Source organism: Narcine bancroftii, chromosome 2 (genome assembly GCF_036971445.1).
Source record: "Narcine bancroftii isolate sNarBan1 chromosome 2, sNarBan1.hap1, whole genome shotgun sequence".
Classification (NCBI taxonomy): Eukaryota; Metazoa; Chordata; class Chondrichthyes; order Torpediniformes; family Narcinidae; genus Narcine; species Narcine bancroftii.
Window position 1 is genome coordinate 298,954,922 of NC_091470.1, and position 21,600 is coordinate 298,976,521.

At 38.3% G+C, this 21,600-nt stretch overlaps 1 long non-coding RNA gene across 3 annotated transcripts; it reads left to right on the forward strand.

The window, feature by feature from the left end:
- Positions 1–213: 213 nt before the first annotated feature.
- LOC138752740 (uncharacterized) lies at positions 214–9,158 on the forward strand. 3 transcript variants are annotated; one of them, XR_011350887.1, is made up of 3 exons: positions 214–685; positions 4,389–4,608; positions 8,877–9,158. It is a non-coding gene; the product is annotated as an uncharacterized lncRNA (long non-coding RNA). The 3 variants fall into 3 exon arrangements; XR_011350889.1 differs by lacking the exon at positions 8,877–9,158 and adding an exon at positions 6,413–6,508; XR_011350888.1 differs by lacking the exon at positions 214–685 and adding an exon at positions 2,963–3,172.
- Positions 9,159–21,600: the final 12,442 nt, after the last annotated feature.

Genomic DNA, 21,600 nt, shown 5'->3' on the forward strand with positions numbered 1-21,600 from the left:
GTAGGCCTCTTCTTATCAGGAGCCCCAAGGATGCAAGGATCTGGTTCAGGCTGGTACAGTGACCTAAGGTAGTCTATAGCTAGTACTGCGCTTGCTTAATAGAGACATGAATATTAACTTAGACAACCCGAGGGAGGGAATAAACTAATTAACATAACATGTGATGTATGAAGAGGGAAGAACTGAATGATACCTGTATTGATGGAAGGGAAAAGGAGAATGTTGTAATGTAGTGGGATTCTGATTGGAAGAAGGTAAATAAAGGTGGGGTGATGTTGAGCGTGGGACTGTACAAAAGAATGATGATTCTGAACCTCCGGTGTGTCTCCAGACCAGGAACACCCGACTCAGCAGACTCAAAATAAAGTTGAACCTGTTCTCCAAGACTTTGTCTCCAGAGTAATGATTGTGAACACTTTATATTTCACAAGCTTGGGGGCTCATCCGGGATTCTCAACTCCCACTGCTTGGCAACTGGCTATCGAAGAACGAGAAGGTGCACCCCACTGATTTCAGTGGTCTCTGATTTTCTTGCTTGCCGTCAGTGGTTTGAGCGAGTGATATCCGGACAGGAGACTCTGGAGAACAGGACCTAGGGAAGCTCCAGTAGAGGGAGTGGAACAGAAGAAGGGACTCCGGTAGGAGGAGTGGTTCGGACGGGGCAACGCTCGTGCATGAGACCCAGGTAAGAAAAATTGACTATTAAGTACTACTTGGATGGCCAGGATTCTGTCAGGAATGAGTGATCTGATAGGGATATGGGTAATAAGAGAACCCAAGAGAAGAAGGGACTCCAGAGTGGGGGTCCCGGGATTGACATTCCACCCAATAGTCTGTTGGGGCGGATGTTAGGAAACTGGGGTCGTGGAAGGACCCAGGGAAAGACTAAGGAATCTATGATAAAGTTTTGTTATTAAAAATGGCCTCAGACTCCGATTCTGGGGTCTTCAGTTTGGTGGCCCTGACTAGGGTCAGATGAAGATTGAATATGTCAGAAATTAAATTTATTCATAAATGACAGAAGTCCTCCAGACCAGGAGGAGTCAGATTATGCAGCGTGTTGGATCCGGGTGACCGAGTTGTTTAAGTTTGCTGAGAAAAATGAGGAGGAAGACTACCTCCCTGGGATCCTTTGAAGCACCTGCCCCCGCCGTATGACAGTCAGAGGGGAGGGGAGAATCACCAGGATGCTGGTGATATCCCTCCCAAGGAACACCAACAGGTGAGAAAGTCTAATGGAGGGGTAGAGGCCTGTGCCCCGGAACTGGAGGAAGCAGGACAGAAGAGCGCGGACAGGCAGGAAAACATGAGAGAAAGAGAAGGGGCGGATGTTAGGAAACAGACCTGTAAAAGGGTCGGGTCGGAGACCAAGGAATGTCTCCAGGGAGAATTCAGGGAACTCGTCAGTCCAGGACTGTGGTTGAAAAAGAGCTCAGGGAGCTCAATTAAGAGTTCAGGGAACTAGTCCAGTCAGGAACTGTTAGTGTGTTTGTGTGTATGTGGGTGCTCAGGGAGCTCAGGTTTTGGGAACCTGAGGTACAATGGGGAATTGTGTAGATACAACTATCTGGAGGTTGAAAATATAATTTGAAAAGATTCTGAGACATTAAATAAAAGACTAGGGGAGAGAAGGCTGGCCGTTGGGGGGGTACTTGGGATGATGAAATCATTAAAGAGCTCATTGGAAAGTTGTGCCTGTTAGCACAAGAAAGAAAAGAGATAGGCTTGCAGGTAGCCAAACTAATGGTGTAAAATTGGCAGAAGGGCGAACAGTAAACCTACAGCTGTCCTCCAGAAAGTATGTGCACATAGAAAGGAAAAATTAGGAAAGGAAAAAAAAGCAAAGGGTAGGCAGGAGAAGCCTCCTGCACAGGAGGATAAACAAAGATTACAAGGTCAAATGGAAGCGCTAAGGCTGATGGAGGGGGGAGAGACGAGTGACCCCGAGTACTCCTCGGGGACCCCCTAAGGACCACTAGCATATCATCTGCCTGTATCTAGACCCCTAGCCAGCAATACCCAAAGTATTTTTGGATACTGTTAGTGTTTGAACCCAGAGCCATGATAAATCATCCGGCCACTGTAACAAAGAAGTTAAGATTTAAAGTCTGTGGTAAATTCTGGAAGCTTTTGTTAAAACATGTTTGTCTGCATTTGCACAGTTTAAAAATTAAGCTGTTTTCAGTGAGGACAGAGAGAACTCAGCATAAAAACATAAGATACCAGCCAGGCAAATTGGCAGGAAGCCCAGAAGAAGAGATAACGCAGCCAGTTTGTGCAGAATACCACAGAGCAGAGAACGAAGACAGCCAGGAATACTCTTAAAGGGGCCACTTAAGATACCAATTTGTTTGCAATTTAAAGTTGAGCACATACCCATGATAAAGATGTGATTTCTTAATTTAATGAGGCACCAGATAAAGTATCTAAAGGGTTATCAGGATTGGGACCCCAAAGATTTAGTTCAACATGACTCCTCCTCAATGAGCCATACCCTCCATCCAGGAGATTAGTCTCCACCAGAGGGGCACCTCTGATAGAAAAATTGAGTGATGGAAATGTTCCGGTTGTTATGTTGATGTACTTAAGTTTTGGGTCACCCCAGCAGCCAGGGTGTTACTATTGTGGGAAAGTGGGACCTTTCAAACAGGAATGTCCCAAATTAAAGAGGGAAAGGGATGCGATCCCTCTGATGACTTTTGGGGAGGATTAAAGGTATCAGAGATTTCTTCCAGGTGGGACCCAACAAAGAGGATGCCGTTTTTCTGGTGGATACAGAGGCCATTAGATCATCATTAAATGTTATACAGGAGGGAGTTAGATTCACTAGTCCACAATTTAATGTATTCGGAGTAAGTGGGGGGGAGAGTCATGAAGACCCCTTGATCAAAGGGGTCTGTGTGAAGTATCAAGACAGGGAGGCAATTGAAGATCTGATTCTGGTTCTTCAAGCTGGGGTGAATCTGATGGGATGAGATCTGCAAATTAGACTAGGAGTCGGTACCGCTCCAGTAGAAGGACGTATAATGGTGAAATTGTATCCATTGATGGAAGAGGATGTCCAGAACATTGGGGACTGTATCTGAGCCGGAGAGGGAACAGGGGAGGACTGCAAATAACTCCACTCAAAATAATCCTAAAGGAGGAGGTTCCAGCCAATACGGGTGAAACAGTATCCTATTTTGGTAGAAGGTTGAAGAGACCTTCACCTGGTTATTGCAAATAACCGAGATGGAATGCTAGAAAGTTGCATGTCCCCTTATAACACCCCTGTCCTCCCTGTACGGAAAAGGGATGGGATTTTCTGCTTGGTCCAGGATCTACAAGAATTAAATATTGTTTAGACATGACATCCAGTAGTCTCAAACCCCTATAACATATTGAATCGAATTCCCCTGGAACACGAGTGGTTTAGTGTTGTAGATTTGAAAGATGCTTTTTGGTGTTGCCCCTTGGATGAGAATAGTCGGGACTTGTTTGCATTCGAATGGGAAGACCCTCACTCGGGAAGAAAACAGCAGTATCGATGGACAGTCCTCTCCAAGGGTTTACAGAATCTCCCAATCTATTTGGACAAGTTTTAGAGCAATTATTAGAAGAACACCCAAGCACTCCGGGAACACAGTTTGTAGATGACCTGTTGATTTCAGGAACAAAGGAAAATGAAGTTCGTAAATCTACCATTGAGTTGCTAAACTTCTTGGGAAAGAAAAAGTTAAGAGTTTCTAAGAACAAACTGCAATTCGTGAAACAGGAAGTAAGGTATTTGGGACACTTGATTAGTCAAGGGAAAAAGAGAATTGGACCTGAACGAATTGCTGGTATCATCGGTCTGCCCATACTTAAAAATCAGAAGGAGATAAGGAAGTTCCTCGGATTAATTGGGTATTGCCGACTGTGGATAGATAAATATGCACAGAAGGTCTAATTCTTAGATGATAAAATGGGAAGCAAAAAGGAAAATCTAGAGTGGAACCGAGAGGAACAGCAGGAATTTAATCGCTTGAAGAAAGACTTGATTAATGCTCCGGTCCTGGCCTTTCCTGATATTAGTCAGCCTTTCCACTTGTTTGTAAATGTGGAGAAAGGAAAAGCTTTGGGAGTACTAGCTCAGAAAAGAAGAGGCCAAAGGCAACCTGTGGCATTCCTCTCAAAAATGTTGGACCCAGTATCACGAAGGTGGCCAGAATGCATTCAAGCAGTAGCAGCCACGGCAGTATTAGTGGAAGAAAGCTGAAAATGTACCTTTGGAGGGAGTCTGGTTGTATTCACTCCCCACACTGTAAAAACTATTTTAACTCAGAAGTCTCACAGATGGTTGACAGACTCGAGAATTTTAAAGTATGAGGCAATCTTAATGGAAAAAGATGACTTAACTATTTGTACAGATATAAGTCTGAACCCTTCACAGTTCCTGTACTCGTCAGAAGAAGATAAAGAACCAGAGGACTCAGGGCATGACTGTAGCGAGGTGGTTGAGCTGCAAATAAAAAGTCAACACTCTCAGAAGGACAATGGTGGTTCATAGATGGATCGTTGAGAGGTACAGATGGAAAGAGATACAGTGGATATGCTGAGTCGTTCGAAGGGCCGGGATGCCTTTATCAGGTGCGTTTTGCTGGGGTTGTAGAAATGCAGTTTGCACTCAACGCAGACTTGGTCATTTCCATGACATCCACAATTAAGTAGGGTAAATTGTGTGCCTTGACAAAGTGACCCATTCACATGATGCCTGGGTGGCAGAGCTCATTGTGTAATGACCCCAACTGGGCGGCGTGTGCAAAGGCACAGCTTCCGCTGGACAGGGTGTGGTGGTATGAGGTATTACAGTAATAACTGTATGTACTGGCCTGGACCACCCCGTCCTTCCTTCTGACTTCTCCCAGGAGATTCCCTAATAAAGGCCCCGACTCCAGACCTTGACCCCAGATCACTTCACACAGTTCCTCATGAGTGCTCATAGGATGAGGACAAAATCTTCAATGGACTCAGCAGGCCACTGCTTTCATTGCAAGAGCTGATGTCTTGCTAGGATGATATTCACAAAATCTTCAATGGACTCAGCAGGCCACCTCTTTTGTTGCAAGAGCTGATGCCTTGCTAGGATGATATTTTAGGGCCTCATGAGAGGAGGGTCAACTCTTGCGTTCATCCGTGGAGTAGACAGATTGTGTGGCCGCCAGGTACATTTGGAAGCATGCTAGTCAGTATGTGAATTCCTCTGGTGCCTCTGGGGACAGAGGATCGATTAGGAGCATTGGTGGCTTCAACAGAGCTTCCATCCTCTTCTTTACTGAAGAAAATTGTAGTGCAACTGAGAGCGCTCAAGACCAGAGAGAGTACAACACACTTATATTCAGTAAGAATAACACACAATAGTCTTTGGACTGAACTGGAGTTTTGGCGAGGATCCAGGGTTTATATCAGGCTATGCGGGGGAAGAGTCAGGGGAGGAGCCACTCCACTGAAATCCCAGTTCACAACAACGTTTAACTAGATAGCTATATTTCACATCAATTATTTCATGTCAATTATTTCAAGCAGTTTGAGTTCACTAGGACTGATGCTCATAGAAATTTAATGATACCATTCATCAAACAGGACAGAAAATATTAGAATTCATTTCCATGCTTTCACTGTTGGTCAGATGGATGAGGAATTATTTGTTCTTATCTAAAAATAACAAAGCATGTTCATAAATGCTGTGTAATTTGCAGGAAATAGCTTATGTGATAATATGGAATTTACTCCATGGCTAAGATAGTATTTCATTTTAAAAAAACAGAATTAATGGGACAAGATTGGGTAGCATTGGGTTTGAGGTGTGCAATTTGAACTACTGTACATAAAATTAATGTTATTACAAGCTCTAATGAGATGGGGGTGTCGCAGTTTACATTATAATGTTTTAAATTCTAAATTTATTATGATTTGACAAGCACTTTACTTACCCCTGAGTGGCTGTTAGTCTGGATGAATAGCTGCCAGTTCAGTCACAGTTTCCCTTCCATACTCTTCAAACAGCTATCAATGTTCATTGTTAAATCCCTGCTCCTGCTTTGTCTTAAGGTTCATTATATGAAACTAAGATAATATAAATTTAATGTAAGGGTGAAAGATTAAATGTTTAAAGGAAACATTAGGGGGAACTTCTTCACGCAGAGATGGTAAGAGTGTGGAACGAGCTTCCAGCTGAAGTAGTGAATGTGAACTTGATTTTGACACTTAATAAAGTACATGGATGGGATGGGTATAGAGGGCTGTGGCCTGGGTACAGGTTAATAAACTCGTTCAGCACAATCTAGATTTGCCAAAGGGCCTGTTGATGTGAAATAGTGTTCTATATGTTGGAATCTGTAACAAGCAATATTTTTCTTTTTCATCTCATCTCATCTTTGGCATGGCTTCGCAGATGAAGATTTATGAAGGGGTAATGTCCACGTCAGCTGCAGGCTCGTTTGTGGCTGACAAGTCCGATGCGGGATAGGCAGACACGGTTGCAGCGGTTGCAAGGGAAAATTGGTGGGTTGGGGTTGGGTGTTGGGTTTTTCCTCCTTTGTCTTTTGTCAAAGGAGGAAAAACCCAACATTTTTAGTAAATGACTAATTTGTTTCAAATAAATTTGTTTCAAATAAATTGATGACAATTTCTTCCAAATATATTATTTTGAATAGTCTTATTCTATTCAGGTAAGGATTTAATATCACCAAGGAAACTTTTAGGATTTCACCAATCCCTTCTAGTTTCCCAGAACAAGATATTCAGAAGTTTGGAAAACTTCTGAAAAGTAAAGCATGAAAATAATGAAAAATAAAACATACCAAGCACTATTCATTAACAAATAATTATTTTCATTTAAAAGCTAAAAATAAAACAGCATAAATTCTGTAACAATGTTCAGAAAAGCTGTTTCGAGGCTAATTCGAAAGGAGGTGGCTGAAAGAAATTTAATGAGGAACATTTTTTTGCCACTGTTTATAGCATTGGAAATGTTCAGTAGGTAAACTATGGTGCTGTTCCATTTCTCTTTACACATGTCCATAATTTTCAAGCTCAGAGGTTTTAGTCACCGACCTACCAGTAAAACAAACTGCAAAGTGCACCAGTAATGAATTTTTAAGAAAGCATTACATGGGAAATGATACTGGTAATTCTACACAAAAAATGATCAGTTAATAAGTTTCATTTCATTGCAGTAGTTTGGGGAAGAGAACTTCTCATCTTTCTTTCAATATTCATTGACTATTAAATATTTTAATATCTTCCTCGAAGCAAATTATTTTTAATAATGCCACTCTTTCTCAGTCACTCAACTGTAAGTTCAAACTATCCAATGTTCCAGTGTAGAGGCAAAATTCTAACTAGATCATTTACCTATTGCATTATTGCAACTCAATGCTAAGATCAAAGACTGAATTCAGGCAGGAGTTTACTTTTCAGACCTAGAAAATAGTTGCATTAAAGTTATTAACTATTGGTGGATTAGAATGATAATTCATTTGAAAGCGTGTCTGAAGGTTTCTATTCGATCCATATCTTTACAATTCTACAAGTTAACCTTGGTTAGAGGGAGGGTTAGATTAGAGGGACTTTGGTTTCTTTTTCTTTTTTTAATTAGTTAGTTAAACATGGGCTTTAATGTGGTTCATCATGGATCATATAATTAATTAAGATAGAATTTACCCTTTGTTTATATAAAGGTATTATTTAAGTTTGTCTTATCGATTATTTTTTATCCAGAATTAAACTAGGATATATTATGAGAAAGAGATAAATGGTTAAATACCATATTTATAGAATTTGATGTCTTAAAGAAACAAGTCAAATAAACGATTATGGATAGGTCTTTGATTTACATTATATGTTTAATATGTGACATCTATATGATATGTTCATTATAATTAAATGAATTTGTATGTAGAATTTATATATTAAACTCAATAAAATATTTTTAAAAGAAAGAAAATATGTCTGCTTGGTAGTGAAGTAGCATTTTGGCTTGGAGATTGATTAATGCTAATTGATACAAAAACCACATTTCAAACTTTAAAACAATTCTTATAAAGTCTAGAGCACAAAGAACCAATAGGAATGGAAGTAATTTTTCAACAATTGGATATCTGAACAAGTGTAAAATTTGGATCCTGCAAAATTTAACACTTGTTTGAGCAGGCGATGATAAATTGTCAGTTGTAGCAAGGTGGTAGCTGTGGCCAATTATATCCTGTAACTAAGGGTGAGGTAATGTGTACCATGGAGAGCATTCTGGCTGGTTGTATGGATACAAGACAAGAATAAACTCCAGAGTGTTTTTAACTCAGCCTGCGATATAACGGGCACCAGACTTTTCTCCATCGAGGACATCTACATGAGGCAGTGTCTTAAAAAAACAGCCTCTCTCCTCAAAGACCCCCACCACCCAGCTCATGCTCTGTTCACTTTGCTACCATCACGGTAAAAGTACAAGAGCCTAAAGACGAGCACTCAATGACACAAGGACAGCTTCTTCCCCGCTGCCTTCAGATTCCGGAATAATCAGTGAACCAAAGACACTGCCTTACTTTTCATGCACTATTTTTTTTACAGTAATGTCATAAGATGGTAATAATATGTACTGAAAAACATGAATTTCGTGACTTGTTCATGACGATAAATCCTGGTTCTGATTCTCCTGAAAAAAAATTGGGGATTATGATAGACAACTGCAAGCTGAACACAAAGATAATTTCAGGTGTGCTGTATCATGTAGGAATTTGGAGAAACATTAAATTATATTTCATTGAATTTACCCTGTTTAATCACATATTGATGCTGACACATTGCATTAGTTCAACTAACCTGAAAATGTTTTTCTGCTGATTTTTGGTTTGATTTAGTATCTGATGCCTCCTGTGCCAATATCCAACAATAGTTGGCTGGCATTGATGGATTCCAGTTGTCCTGATGCCGCCTTTCCATGGTCCCAATGTTCTGATGAAACCTTTCACCGTGTTCGTCACTGACTGCACCAAGATCATCAGGGAAGAAGTCCAAATGTGAATGAAGAAAATGAATTTTCAATGACATGTTACTTTTCATAGTTTTGTATGCTTGAAGTAGGCCAAATGTAATAATAAAATAAATTACACATGTTCATTGCCCAATCAAATAAAATCTAAAATCTGGAAGTGATAATACTCCATTCCTTTTAGTTTTGTGAAGATGGGCTTTATTTATACGTGTTATGATAGGAAATTAAAAACAATAGGTTAAATCTAAAAAAAAAGGATAGGAAAAATTATGGTGATTTTCATGATCAGCTACCCAAAATCCATAAAATACACCCCAAAATGGTCAGGAAGCATCAGATTTTTAAGGATTGGAAAAAAAAGATCTTTTGTTATTCCGGAAAGGGCTTGATTTTTCAGGCATCTGAAGAAATCAATAGTATTTCCTCAGAGAAATATCAACGAGTTGAAGACATTTGCACAAGCATAAATGAGGTGCAGGTGGTCAGGTGTCAGCAACTCTGCTTGTGGATTCCTCATGGTGTTCAGTGAAGAAGCAAGAATACATTGGAGAATACTTTGTAGGACTTTGATTAAGATTTAATCAATTATGACACTTTTATATATTGACATTTTTAACTGTTTCATTCAGTTTTTTTAAAAGTCAATTTATATTTTACTTTTAATATCTAACAGATTAATTATCCTTTGATTTTAAAAAATTGTTTAACCATGTTTTAATAGTATGGAACTTTTTAATATTTCCTACTATTCAAAACATTAAAAAAAACATTTCTTGACAGTTGGCTGAGCTGTAGGTTACTCTGCCTGTGAGTGCCAAATACAAACATGATTGAGTTTATTGTTGAGGAGTCTTATGGTGGATGGGCAGTAACTGTTCCTGAACCTGGTGGTATGCATTTTGTGGCATCTATACCTCTTTCCTGATGGAAGCAGTGAGAACAGAGCATGCCCTGGGTGGTGTGGATCCATTAAGATTGCTGCTGCTCTACAATGACAGCAGTCCATGTAGATTTTCTTGATGGTGGGGAGAGTTTTGCCTATGATGTACTGCATGCCCTGGGTGGTGTGGATCCATTAAGATTGCTGCTGCTCTACAATGACAGCAGTCCATGTAGATTTTCTTGATGGTGGGGAGAGTTTTGCCTATGATGTACCAGGCTGTGTCCACAATCTTTTGCAGGCTATCCACAGAGAGGTGCTTGTGCCCCCATTCTAGGCCTTGATGCAGCCAGTCAGCACATTATCCACCATGCATCTGTGGAGGTTTGCCCAGGTTTTTGATGTCATACCATACCTTTGCAACTCCTGAGAAAGTAGAGGTACTTGCATGCTTTCATCACAAGGACATACAGGTGTTGAGTCCAGGAATGGTCCTCTGAGATAATGACTCTCTGGACCTTAAATTTGCTCACCCTCTCCACCTCCGATCCTTTGGTTTTCCCCTCCTGATGTCCACAATCAGCTCCTTGGTTTTGGTGACATTATGCAAGGTTATTGGTGCACCATCCAACCAAAATTTTAATCTCCCTCCTGTATGCTGATTCTTCCCACAACACAACCCACTATTGTGGTATAGTCAGCAAATTTGTAGATGCTGCTATTGCTGTTCTGAACACCTCTGGTTTTCCTCTCCTAAATAAATGAATTCACTCCACATAATATTACAAAGAACAGCTGACACTAATGTAGACTGTAAAAGCTATGGGGCTAAATAATATCCTTGAAATTTGTTACATAATTGCTGGGTCTCACTTTGCTTATTGTCAGAAGTTTAATTGGCCATTCTCAACTCTTTTTGACTACAGTCCCCTTAGGACTTTGGTCAGAGTTTATGGACTACCTTTCCTGTGAAGCAGTCGGAAGTGTCTTCTGTTCTTCTCTCAAACAACTTCATAAAAATCATTTACAAAAATTGTTACGTGAGGTGAAGAGAAAACAAGGCTTTTAACTAAATTTGCTCTGGCCCCCAGGGGGTGGTGGTGGTGGGTGTCAATAGTGCCCCAGTCGTGAATAGCTGGTCCAGATAATGAACAGTACAGATAAGTCACAATCAATGCTTGAAAACATGCTTATGCCTCAGAGGGACGTGGGTCTACTCATGGCATGGGATTCAATCTTTGTAGGTGATGCCAGGGCATAAGGTGAAAGAATATTGATGGCACATCTCCTTCACATTTTTCCTCACTCCATGGAAGCTTCTTATGCTGATGCACTGTGGCTGCCCTGGATAAAGTTAAGGCTGAAACCCACCTCCCACGACCTCTCAGCAAAACCCTGTGGTCGTTGCAGGCAACTGCTTTTGGAGATGACTTTATAAAGCAATCAGAGTGAAAATTACTCTAACTCTTTAAAAGAAATCCTTGTTTGCCAATTTTTTAGGGGCCTGTGAATTAACATTATTCATAGCGAGGGCCACCATTAAATGCAACATATAATTATTTTCCAAAGTAAAAAAGATCCTTGGCCCGATGAAGATATGCAAAAGAAATAGAGTGAAAAGATACTGTTTTTCCAGTATGATTAAGTAAAATGTTAACAGGTGTACAAAATGATCAGGTGTTTTGTTGAAGTGAAGAGGTAAAGTAATTTGCATTGGCAAGGTAGTTGGTAGAGCAAGAACTCAGATTTAGAGGAATTGTCAAGTATAACAGAACACTAGTGAGGGAATTTATATATTGCCCAGCACTTGTGATAATGACCTGTGATGAAAGGGGTGAAGGAAGTGGATTCAGTAATGCAGGCATCTTTCAGAAAAAGAAATTGGATTATAACATGAAACAAGAATGGAAGCAAATGATATGTTAAATGTATGGATTTAGTCAAATGGAATAGCAAGGGCCCAATGGACCACGGGGCTTCCTAGATGATGTGATTTATAATGAATTTATTGAATTCAGCCATGTTGAAAACTGTTTCATATGATGTTGCACCATGAGGCTGATCTTGTTCTCCCAGGATTCCAGTGGGGATGAGTTGCAAATTGAATCCAACATTTTGTAATCACTAAAAACAATTTAATTTGAATGTCTGATAGATTGTTTAATCTGAAGATAGTTGGGTTCAGAAAACGTCCCTGAAAAACTCCTGCAGCAAAACCCAAGGAATGAGATGACTAGCTTCCAAAAACTACAGCCTTCTTCCTTTGACCAGACACAACTCCAAATACCCCATGGATATCAACTTCAGTTATTCTCACCTTGCCTCTGGAATTCAGACTAGGATTGTGCCGAGCTCTGAAACCATTTGATCGTGATGAAACCCCACTAGGCATCAGTAAACAAATCATGAGAGTAGAAGCAGTTCAACACCTTCCATAACTTAGTTAATTGTGAGGAGACTGACTGGGTGGAGTGTACTTACAGCCTTTATGTGAACAATATATATCTGAGCAATTTTTCTATCTTGTTGACCAGAAGTCATTGTTATTATTGTAGCCAGAGGTACAGCTCATCACAGATTGCAAGTCTTCCATCATTTTGTTGGGATCGTGTCTGATCTCATTCACTGGGTTCAGCTATTTCTTCATTTTAGTTGAGATTATTTTCAGGAGAAAAGAAGATAAACTTTAAAAATGTTTTAAACTATTATTTTTTTTAAAGCTTGCCTTAAATAGAATACCTTTCATATTATCACTTTCCAGCAAAGGAAATAATACAGACATTTCTGCAATAACTCTCTGCCTTTGGACATTGTAATTATCCACATCAACCATTGTACTTTGCGATTAACTGCCACATGCTCCAAAGGATTAGTGAAAATGTCAACAGATTCTGATTTTAAAAATGTTCCAAAAATAATAAATATTAACCAATCACCTACATCAATATATTTCCCATTATCTTCCTTTTCAATTGAAATTTATTGAATAAAAATTGTAACATTGCAATTAACATTCTAGAAAAACAGTCCACATAAGGTAGGTTTATATAGGGGTGAGATGTTAATTTATGATAAATGTAAGCTACATTCAAACAAAAAAAATGTTTATGCATGTAAACATTTTCTTACACATTTCAAGAAACAGCTAATAATGCTAGAATAAATGAAAACTTAGATAACTCAGAAATTTCCATTATTTTTAAAAATTACAAATATTGTCCTTTGCATACATGTCAAACAGCTCACTCATTTGAGAACCATAGATTCATAGAAAACGTATGACACAATGGCAGTCATTTGCCCTTTGCCTTTGTCCTGATGAAGGAAAACCTACTGAGCCAAATCCCACATTTCAGCACCAGGTCTGCACCCATGTAGGTCATAACTCAAATAAGCATCCAAGCAATTTTTCAATTAGACTTTTTGCTCTACCATCCTTTCAGACAATGAGTTCTGATACGTCCCACCTTCTGATTGAGACTTTTTTTTCTCATCTCCTCTCTAATTTTTCTAAATTACTCCTTTAGCTCTTCATACTAGTCCTTGGAGAAATGTCCTTTCCAACCTATCTAGGCTGCTCTTAATTTTATATACCACAATGAAATCTCAGTGTCTCCAGGCCCACCAGTGCACCACCTCACCACCCTAATTCTTCAGTTTCAGGAAAATAAGCTAAATTTAATCTAAGATGTCCAATTTCTCCTCACAACTAACTTTTTCAATTCTGGCAACATCCTCATCAATCTCGTAGGCACCCTCTCCAGTTACACAATATTTCCACTCTGGCTGGTGTATTACTAACAAAAACTCCATGCTCTTAAATTTAATACCTCAACTAATAGAGTAATATCCATATGTTGTTTTAAACATATTATCTGATCACTACCATTAAAGAACTCTGAATATACCATACACAATCCTTGTACCTTCCATTTTGTTATGCATTCTCTTGCCTTGTTGCATCCTCCAAATGTATTTACCATATATTTTGGCATACAAGATGACCTTCAGATAAGAGGGGCTCCTAATTTCAGCCTGAATTTCATGGTTTTATCATATATCGGCTGTATAAGATGACCTCCCAAAAACAAGTGTGTTAACTAAGCTGTTGGGCATGGCCAGAAAGTGGGTGTAATCATGGAGCCTCCAGCAAAATTAAGGAAGTATGAAGCAAGTTTTAAGTTAAAAGTCATTGAAATGGCCAAGGACATTTGACATAACTGAGAAGAAGGTAAGAAAGTGGAGAAAAAAATGAAGCTGCTTTAAGAAAAATAACAAAGGAACATTTTGTTCAATGAGAAGAGGAATCATTTGTTGGCTCGAGTTGGAAAATCACTTTGCAGAATGGATATGTGAACATAGGCAAGATTGCTACATAGTCACAAGAAATAAAATCAGACCATATGCACTGAAGTGGGCAAAATTAAACCCAGAGCACAGTAGAGATTTTAAAGGTACAGTAGGCGGGTGCAGATGTTTTTTGAACAGGATAAATCTGGTAATACAACAAAAAATGTAAAAAAAATCAAGAAACTACCAAAAGATTCATGGATTTTGACATGATAGGCAATAAAAATGGTGGAGTGTAAAGGTGTGAAATCTGTGCAAGCCAATGAAAGGACCAAGTGTTTTTGTACATTTTGATAAAAAGGATGGATGGACAAAAATTGTGTAAAACTATGGATAGTCAATGTGTGGAACAGGCAACCAGGAGGAATATGTAAGTAATGGAGTTTGTTGATCTAGGATATGTTTTGCAGCCATTTAACTGATAACACTTATTATGAACTAGCAACCCTTTTGAATTTTTTTGGACCAAAGAGACTTTGTTAGCATTAACACAGGAACAGTAATAGAAAATTCACCACACAATGGTAAATTCAAAATAATAACTTTCATTGTTATTAACAACATAACATTTTTACTTATCTCTAAACATACTTATCCCTCACTATGCACAAATGCAAGTGTGCGTGCGTAAATATGTATATGTATATATATATATAAATTAAATTCCTACTCTGAAAAGTAAATCTTTCAAAGTTAATCATCATTATAGTCTTGCTTGAAGGTATTAAATTATGAGTTCAGAAATAATTATAAAGATTTTTTAAACATTACATCTTCAGGCTTCTTTACTTACAATGTGGCTATTTTCTTCCACGATTAATTCACAAACCCAGATAAGTGTTAAACAACCGTGGTTAACATCTTCCTTGATGAAGTCATAAACCAGATAAGGGCTAAATGAAGTGGCAATACAAAAATAGACCCAGTAGAAATCTTTCCTCATTTTCCAAAGAGACAGCAAAGTGTTCTCCTTATTTCAAAAAACATCTATTCTGTGTTCCCCTTTTGCCAGGAGTAACACACAACAACAGCACTAATTCTGGTTACTGTAACTCAATCCTGTCTTTCATAAAGTTTCAACTGCTATGTCACAGGGATTTTGACTTCTGTACTCTCCAAACTGAACATTTCCAAAACTGAAAACTCAAAATGTCTGAATTTGGTCATATATTTCTCCAAATCATGTGACTGTTACATAATCACTGAGGAGAGTCCCAATTCTCAGAAACCACATGACCATCAGTTTTATTTCTACTAAAATTCTGTTCCTTTTTCAAAACCATTCCAAATCCATAACAACCTCTGACCTCATCTCTTTTCAAGAGGCTTAAGTGGCTTTGATTAAAAACATGTTGCTTCCTCAGCAGTTCTTGAATCATTAAAACGTACTTGAAATCCATTAGCTCTGTCTGTCCAAGACATCTTGAATTCAAGAATGAACACTCTGTTCAGAAAACTATGGTTCTTTATAAAGGTGCTGTGACCTATGTGTGACCCTGCACCAGTCCACAGCTAACTTACTAAGAATACAGACATAATATTTTAACTCTATAATTTAATAAGACATTTTAATAAAAGAAACATAGTTCAACAAGGGCGCACAAAATCAGTGAACCAGTGCGGACTTGAAAGGCCAACATGGCCTGTTTCCGCTCCGTAAATGGTTATATGGTTAAATGATTATATTAAATCAAAGGTTAACACAAATCCGTTACACACTAAAAATAGATAAGCACTAAATAAATCTGTGATTACTGTTATACCAGGAGGTTTGACTTCTCTATTGCAAACACTAGATGTCTGCTTAAACAAGCCATTCAAAGGCCATGTTCATGAAAAATGGAATAATTGGATGTTGAGTGCTGAAATATCCTTTAGAACAGGTGGGGAAATGCATGGTGCCTCACTTGATGTGCTGTGTGATTTTGTGATCAAAGCATGGGATAAAGTGGAAATATAAACTTTAATAAAATCTTTCAGAAAGTGTGGTATCTCTAGTGCAATGGATGGTATGGAGGATGATATATTGTGGGGCACTGATGATGAAAAAGAAGCCAACTTATTAGATTCAGTATGATGACAGTGTAAAGAGTGAGATTGGAGATGTGCTTTCCGAATTCCTTCCCTTGGAAGGTGATAGTAATTTTGAAGGATTTTAGATGTGTTTTTTTTACAATAATTTTTTTCTAATGCATAGTAGGGTGGGGTTTGAATGGGTTATGGAACAAATCAAGTGGTATTTTGAATAGAATTTTAAGGTCACGTTTCTGTATCTGACCAAGTACATGACCCCTATTTTTGGTGTGTTGTTTGGGGTGGTTCCACAGTCGACTTGTACTCTGAAATATATGGTACCTCATATCTCTCCTAATTGAATTTCGTTTGTCATTTTCTTTCTGTCCAATTGTTCAGATCAGCACTCTCTTTCATTTCATAAAATGAACCACACAACCATCTTAATGTCATCGCCAAATAATTAAAATACATGATTGAAGTACAAACACAGTACTGGGGAAACTCAGCAGGTCAAACAGTGTACTTTATACAGCAAAGATAAAGATACATAACCAACATTTCAGGCTTGAGCCCTTCAACAAACTATGGGAAAATTTGTTGGCCAAGTATCTTCATCTTTGTTATATGAAGTACACTGTTTGACCATCTGAGCTTCTTCAGCATTGTGTGTGTGTTTTTAATGTCATGATCAAACTCCTTTAGCAGACCTCCTACAATGAAGATAAAATCACTAATTTATATTGCATGCAGCAAGTCCCTTCCAATCACAAAACAACCAATTAACTGTTTTCAGCCAGTTAGTCAGTTTAGATATAATTTTCTACCCTTCCCTGCATCAATTGATTAGTTGCCATGCAGTCAAAATCTTGGTATTATTTATGTAGAATTCATCAATCTCATTTTTACCTTCTTAAAAAGTCAACCATGTTATTTCCTGAACAATCCATGTGTACTGTCCCTGATCAATCTGGTTTTTTTTTTCCGAATTATTTTAAAAATTGGACTGTTCTTCTCAATATGTTTATATTTCTTGTATACCTTGCCTTATTGCAATATTTGCACACATCCAGCATTAATTCACACTATCTGGATGGAATGATCATTAAACAAATACCATTGTCCTTTTTGTTTTCCATCCAATAACCTTCATTCTAGGGAGTGGAATTTTGCTGTCATTTATACATTTAATAACTACAATCTTTCAGGAGGGTTACATAATACCTTGAAGATGGATTTTTGCTTCTGAAGATTCATTATCTTTCTGATGTTCTCCAATCAAGTTATTATGAATAAATGTAGATTGGAAAACAGGCAATTCTCCCACTGTAATAATAATTTTCTCCAGGAACCTATCAACTAGTTCTGAAATTTAAATAAAAAAACAATTAAATTAATGGTGAAAAAAATCTGATCAGCTAAAATAAGAGACAAATCAGTTATTTTCTTTTTCCAGAAAGAAACAAAGTTGAATAAGTGCAAGAGTCAATCAGAAGATGGGGAAATCCCAATGTTTGTTTGCAGACTTTTTGCATGCTGCAGATCTGAAAAGTGCTCCCAACCATGGCAGAATAGGGGGACAGGAATTGGTAAAAGGTACAGGTAAGAACACACAGATATTTAGGAACACAGAATCAAAGAAATCAGACAAAATGAGGAGAACCGGCTCAGGAGGTATGATGCAGACACACATTCTTCTCTGGATAACAACAGAAAAAAAAAATCCAGCAGTTAACTTCAAAACTAGCAAGGTTGGAGACTTAGTAAAAGCCAACATTTCACTAACGTGTCTTTTTATTCCTTTTACTGTTACACTTCCAGACACAGATTCATATTTACCTGAACAATCTGATGGCACATTATGGTGTCTCATGCCTGCTGGCACCTATCCCTGCAATATCCTTGCCAATATTTCCCTCTTCTTTTGGATAAACCAAGTGATTTGATTGCATGTCCTTGCAACAACTCCACCGGTGCTTTAAACCATGCTTCCAAATGCCAGAACAGAAACCAGTCTCCTAAGTAACTTTGTTTTTTTTTAAATTGTACTGAAAAATAGAACCGATGAAATTCAGCCCCTGGGCACTGGCATGGATTCAATGAATGGTGAGGCTTCCTTCGTTGTTGCTATAATACATTGGTTGGCTCTGTCTATTCAAGTATTATGCATGAGTGACCTAGAAAGAAAAACTGAAGTACTTCTGATGAAATGGTTTGTGGAAATCTTGTTAAACTATACAATTTCCAGGGTACAGTTTGTGATTTAAGTAGGAATCATAGAATCACAATAAATGATAGAGGGACGCCATTTTCCCTATGCTGCCTGTGTACTATCCTGTCCCATCTCACTTTCCAGCACTATGTCTGTAGCCCTGCAGAGTACAGATTTCCATGTGCACATTCACAATTTTTTTTTGAAGTTTAAAGTTCAGATTTATTGTCAGACTACATACATGATATATATAAAACCTTGAGAATCCACCATCTTTTGCAGGGATTTCTGCTCGGAGATATTGGTTGCCCCATACCAGGCTGTGATGCAGCCAGTCAGCACACTTAAAACGTACATCTGTGAAAGTTTGCCAAGCTTTCCAATGTCATACCGAACCTTTGCAAATTCTTGAGGAAGTCGAGGCACTGATGTGCTTCCTTCGCAATGAAATCAGTATGTTGGGTCCAGGAAAGGTCCTCTGAGACAATGACTCTCGTGAATTTAAATTTTCTCATCCTCTCCACCTCTTTTCCCCAATGATCATTATGTATAACGTTGCGTTTCCACCATCGGGCAGTCATTTCCACATATCTGCCATCCTCAGCAGGAATAATATGTTCCTTCACCTCATCTTCAATCTACTCCAATATTCTACCAAGAAATATTGTATTATATATCTCAATTAAACTACCACCCTCCTTCAACCACTTCCTTTTTCCAAAATAAAAACCCCAGAATATCTTGATTCTGACAAAGGGTCTTCAACCTGAAACTTTAACAGTTTATCTTAGCACTGATTCGACATGAACTGATGAGATTTTCCAGCATTTTCTAAATTTACATTAGTCTATTATAGTGTCATGTACTAGAAGACATGTTTAAACTGAGAGGGTAAAAGTTTAAGGGATAAGTTTTATTACACAAAGACTGATGAGTGCCTGGAACAGGCTGCCAGGAGTACTGATCAAAGCAAACACAATAGTAGCAGTTAAGAGGCTTCTATACTGACAGATGAATATAAAGAATGGAGGGAAGGGGTGGAGGGTGATGGTATCATAAGGAAGAAACAGTTTTAGTTTGATTTGAGCATCAAGTTTGGCATTTATATGGAGGCTGAAGGGCTTGATGCTGTGCTGTACTGTTTATGTTTTCTATTCAAATGATCCTCATAGACAATATTTACAGTTCTGTCAACAGCTTTGGAAAATGTCCTCTGTATCCACTGTTATCACATCTTTCCTGTAGATGGGTGACCATACTATTATTCAAGGTTTGGCGCAAGTGGTGCTGCACACAAAATTCAAACATCACCTTGATGTTCTTCTATCCTTTGCCTTGGCTGGGCAAGGAAAGTTTTCTGTATCTCTTTACAGGAAACTCCAAATTCCTCTAATCTTCAGCATCCTCCTGTTTATTGTGAGTTTCTTTGCCATGTCGCACCTTCTCAATGTATTATTTCACTTCTCCAGGATGCCCTTCATTTGTCATTTATTCACTCAACCTCCTACATCTTTCTGCACTTTGATGCTTCCCTCTCCACAAAAAACAGCTTTTCTATCATCTGCTGATTCAGTTTTTCAATTGCCTCCTACTTTTAACTCTAAAACATCAGTATATACTGCAAACATCAAGCTACAGAATACTTCGCCATGTGAAATAACACTGGAAAAAGACCAGCCCTCCATTATCGGTTGTCTCTGAGCCAATTTTGGATCTGGTTTGCCAATTTCCTATAGATCCCATGTTCTCCTCCTTGCAGACCAACTTCCTATGTGGTAACATATCCAATCATTGCTGAAGTCCCTGTCGACTACATCAAACTAATTTCCCCAAATTAATTGTTTTTGTTACTTCAAAAACTTCAAGACAGTCACACATGGTTTCCCATAACAAATTTATGCTAGCTTCCCCTTACCAATTGATGTCTTTCTTAATGAAGATTTGTACTGTTTCTTCAGAATTGACTCCTATATCCTCCCCACTGCTGAACTTAAACTCTCAGGCCTGCCATTATTCAATTTGTAGCTTCCTCTCTTTTGATGATTGTCTAGGCCTCTGCTGAAGGTAGAAGGAAAATCAAATTAGTTGCACTAGTTAAAAGATTGTTGCAACTTTCAGAGCAGGAGAATCTATTCTGAGGTGATGACAGCAAGTCAGAATGTTGTCACTGCACCTGATGAGAGAAAAAAAAACCCAGAAGTGCACATCATGTGAAAGTAAGGGTTTTATAATGCTTAAAGCCACAAAATTCCCAAAAGTAGTTATGAAGATAATGCAGCAGAAATAAAAACAATTGAACAGGGAAACATATCTCATTAGAAGGATGTGCAAATAGTCTAGAGGGAGGTGGAACTGCCAATTGTACTGCCCGTGACTGGCTATTCAGTAGAGATTTATGTTAATGACTTCATCCATCTGGTCAAAAAAGAGAAGACATGACGTGCACAGAGATGGTGAAAGGTTGTTGAACATGGTACTCAGATCCTCTCGTTTCAGAACAACATGGCACAAATGAATAGATATTACTGCTCCATAAAACTGGAAATATAATTTACAAGGACAAATAGATTTGTTTAAAAGTCATCTATATATCCCCATCATTCTTATTTGTATAATAAGTGAAAGCAAATTCCACACTGTTGATAACATCTATGTGGCTTATTGCCAATTAATTCTGTGCGTGTGTGTGTGTGTGTGTGTGTGTGTGTGTGTGTGTGTGTGTGTGTGTGTGTGTGTGTGTGGGGGGGGGGGTGGGGTGGTGTTAAGGATGTTGGTTATGGGATGAAAATTGGCCAGGAAAAATAAATAATTGGTACTCAATTTTAGCAGTAAATCCATGTAAACCAAGTATTTATAATTCTGCACTAACCATTTCATTTGAAGTTGCAGAAAAATTGTATGTTGAAAATTAAATGGAAATTTGCTGAGTTGTATCAATGCTGCTAATACCATTCAAATTGTCCTAATAAAATGTGTTAGTCATACCCTCTTTCTGACTTTTGTAGCCAACATCAATATGATATAGTTTATCCAGGTTATACGGCATTTGAATCTGAATATTTCCATCTGAAAGTACAGAAAATTCATAATTTCAGAAACACCCCTAAATAAAATACATACTGAAATTAATTAAAT